This window comes from Arachis stenosperma, chromosome 4, assembly GCF_014773155.1.
Source record: "Arachis stenosperma cultivar V10309 chromosome 4, arast.V10309.gnm1.PFL2, whole genome shotgun sequence".
NCBI lineage: Eukaryota > Viridiplantae > Streptophyta > Magnoliopsida > Fabales > Fabaceae > Arachis > Arachis stenosperma.
In genome coordinates, this window is record NC_080380.1 from 105,371,358 (window position 1) to 105,375,402 (window position 4,045).

Here is a 4,045-nt window from a genome sequence, read left to right on the forward strand (position 1 = left end):
CAAGGCACACCAAACTTAAAAAATTTTAAGGATCAAAACACAAAGAAGACTCAAGAACACCAAGAACAAAAGAAGGAACACCAAACTTAAAATTTTTAGAACACCAAAATAAATTTTTGAAATTAAAGAAAATTAACAAGGAAACACTAAACTTAAAGTTTGGCACAAGATTTAATCAAAGAAAAATTATTTTTGAAAAAGATTTTAAAAAGAAGATACCAAATTACCAAGAACATAAACCAACGCTCTAGCCAATTGAGCTATAAATTTAATGTGTTTTAATATTGTATAAAAAAATATTTTTAAAAACTGATATTTTGAAAAAGCACAAGGAAAACACGAAAACACACAGAACAAGAAAAACTAAAAATCAAACAAGAACAACTTGAAGATCAGGGAAGAACAAAGAACATGCAATTTGAAAATTGAAAGACAAAGAAAAGCATGCAATTGACACCAAACTTAAAACATGACACTAAACTCACAGAAAAACTAAAAATTAATAGAGAAAAATAATATTTTTGAAAAATTTTTAAAAGGAAAATAAAAGACTCTGACCCAAAAGACAAAAATTTCCTAATCTAAGCAACAAGATTCACCGTCAGTTGTTCAAACTCAAACAATTCCCGGCAACGGTGCCAAAAACTTGGTGCACGAAATTGCAATCACACTTTTGTAATCCACACAACTAACCAGCAAGTGCACTGGGTCGTCCAAGTAATACCTTACGTGAGTAAGGGTCGAATCCCACGGAGATTGTTGGCTTGAAGCAAGCTATGGTTATCTTATTAATCTTAGTCAGGATACCAAATTATAGTTATCAATTGACTTGCAAATAAACAAGAGATCATGGATTAAATAATACTTATTATGCAGTAATGGAGAATATGTTGGAGTTTTGGAGATACTTTGTCTTCTGAATTCCTGCAACATAATGCTTTCTCACTTTCAAACAAGCAAGGCTCCTTCCATGGCAAGCTGTATGTAGGCCATCACCGTTATCAATGGCTACTTCTCATCCTCTCAGTGAAAATGGTCCAAATGCTCTGTCACAGCACGGCTAATCATCTGTCGGTTCTCGATCATGTCGGAATAGGATCCATTGATCCTTTTGCGTCTGTCACTACGCCCAACACTCGCGAGTTTGAAGCTCGTCACAGTCATCCAATCCCTGAATCCTACTCGGAATACCACAGACAAGGTTTAGACTTTTCGAATTCTCAAGGATGCTGCCAATGGATTCTAGCTTATACCACGAAGATTCTGATTAAGGAATCTAAAAGATACTCATTCAATCTAATGTAGAACGGAGGTGTTTGTCAGGCACACGTTCATGGGTTGAGAATGGTGATGAGTGTCACGGATCATCGCATCCATCACAGTTAAATACGAATCAGCATCTTAGATAGAAACAAGCGCGTTTGAATGGAAAACAGAAATCATTGCATTAATTCATCGAGACACTGCAGAGATCCTCACCCCCAACAATAGAGTTTAGAGATTCATGAGAATACAAAATTTAGATCTAAAAATGTCATGAGATACAAAATAAGTCTCTAAAAGTTGTTTAAATACTAAACTAGTAACCTAGGTTTACAGAAATTGAGTAAACTAAGATGGATAGTGCAGAAATCCACTTCTAGGGCCCACTTGGTGTGTGATGGGGCTGAGACTTAAGCTTCTCACGTGCCTGGGCTGTTTCTGGAGTTAAATGTCAGGTTGTAACCTGTTTCTGGCGTTTAACTCCAACCTGAAACCTGTTTCTGGCGTTCAACGCCAGAATGCAACATGGAACTGGCGTTAAACACCAGTTTACGTCGTTTATCTTCACGCAAAGTATGGACTATTATATATTGCTGGAAAGCCTTGGATGTCTACTTTCCAACCCAATTAAAAGCGCGTCAATTGGACTCCTATAGCTCCAAAAAATTCATTCCGAGTGCAGGGAGGTCAGAATCCAACAACATCAGCACTCCTTTCTCAGCCTGGATCAGATTTTTGCTCAGCTACCTCAATTTCAGCCAGAAAATACCTGAAATCACAGAAAAACACACAAACTCATAGTAAAGTCCAGAAATATGATTTTTGCCTAAAAACTAATAAAAATCTACCAAAAACTAACTAAAACACACTAAAATCTACATGAAATTACCCCCAAAAAGCGTATAAAATATCCGCTCATCAGTCATCCCAAATGTAATATTTGGAATCACTCCTCAACTTATCTCTTTGGTGTTTTGAAAAGTTGAGAGGGAAGATCTTAGCAACCAAGTAGTTCACCATAGGAGCAAACCATGGAAAACTATCCGAAACAGCATGCAAACTATCCAAAGGGACTGAGTCATCAATCGGAAATGGGTCATATTTGAGATTCTCAAGGCGGCTTAGGTGGTCCGCAACTAGATTTTAAGACCCACTTCGATCTCTAATCTCAATGTCAAATTCTTGCAAGGGCAAGATCTAACGTACGAGCCTAGGTTTCGACTCATTCTTTGTCAACAGATATTTTAAAGCTGCATGATCCGTGTATACCACTATTTTGAAGTCTAGCAAGTAAGATCGAAATCTATCCAAAGCATGAACAATGGCTAAGAGCTCTTTTTCCATAGTGGTATAGTTGGATTGTGCCGCATCCAATGTCTTTGAGGAGTTAGCAATGATATAATGGAGCTTACCATCGCGCTGTGCAAGCGCAGCACCTACGACATGATTTGATGCATCGCACATGATCTCGAATGGCTGCGTCCAGTCAGGGCCCCTCACAATTGGTGCTGTGGTAAGAGCTCTCCTCAACTCCTCAAATGCTTCCACACAAGCATTATCAAACTCAAAGTCCGCGTTCTTTTGGAGTAAGCGCGACAATGGCAATGCAATCTTGCTAAAATTCTTGATAAATCGCCTATAGAATTCTGCATGCCACAAAAAAGAACGGACCTCCCTCACAGATGAGGGGTGAGGTAAACTAGTAATAACATCAATCTTGGCCGGATCCACAAAAATGCCCTTATCAGAAACTACGTGTCCTAACACTATGCCTTGTCTCACCGTGAAATGAAAATTTTCAAAATTTAGGACAAGGTTAGTGTCAACACACCTAGCTAAGACTTTGGCCAAGTTCTCTAAACAACTATCAAATAAAATCCCATACACACTGAAGTCATCCATAAAGACTTACAAACAACTCTCTATAAGATTGGAAAAGACACTAGTCATGCACCGCTGAAAAGTGGCGGGTGCATTGCATAGCCCAAATGGCATCCTTTTGTAAGCAAAGGTGCCAAAGGGACAAGTAAATGTGGTCTTTTCCTGATCCTTAGGAGCAATGTGAATCTGGAAGTAACCAGTAAAATAATCAAGAAAGCAATAATAGGATTTACCCGCAAGTCGGTCCAACATCTGGTCAATGAACGGCAAATGATAGTGGTCTTTCCTTGTTGCGGCATTCAACCTTCTATAATCGATGCACACCTGCCAAGCATTTTGCACTCTCGTGGTGACAACTTCACCATCTTCCTTCTTGACGGCGGAGATGCCCAATTTCTTTGGAACAACTTGGACCGGACTCACCCATTCACTATCAGAAATCGGATATATAATACCCGCATCAAGTAATCTTGTGACTTCCTTTTCCACTACATCAAGGATAGTAGGGTTGAGTCTTCTTTGGGGTTGTCTAACTGGTTGGGCTATCTCTTGGAGGAAGATACGATGCATGCACATACGTGGGTCAATTCCCACGATGTCGGCCAAGCTCCAACCAATTGCTTTCTTGTGCCTCCTTAGGACTTTTAGGAGCTTCTCCTCTTCTTGGTTAGAGAGCTCTGATGAGCGGATAATTTGTATGCTTTTTGGCATTGTTTTTAGTATGTTTTTAGTATCTTTTAGTTAGTTTTTAGTATATTTTTATTAGTTTTTAATTAAAATTCACTTTTCTGGACTTTACTATGGGTCTGTGTGTTTTTCTGTAATTTCAGGTATTTTCTGACTGAAATTGAGGGTCCTGAGCAAAAATCTGATCCAGAGACTGAAAAGGACTGCAGATGCT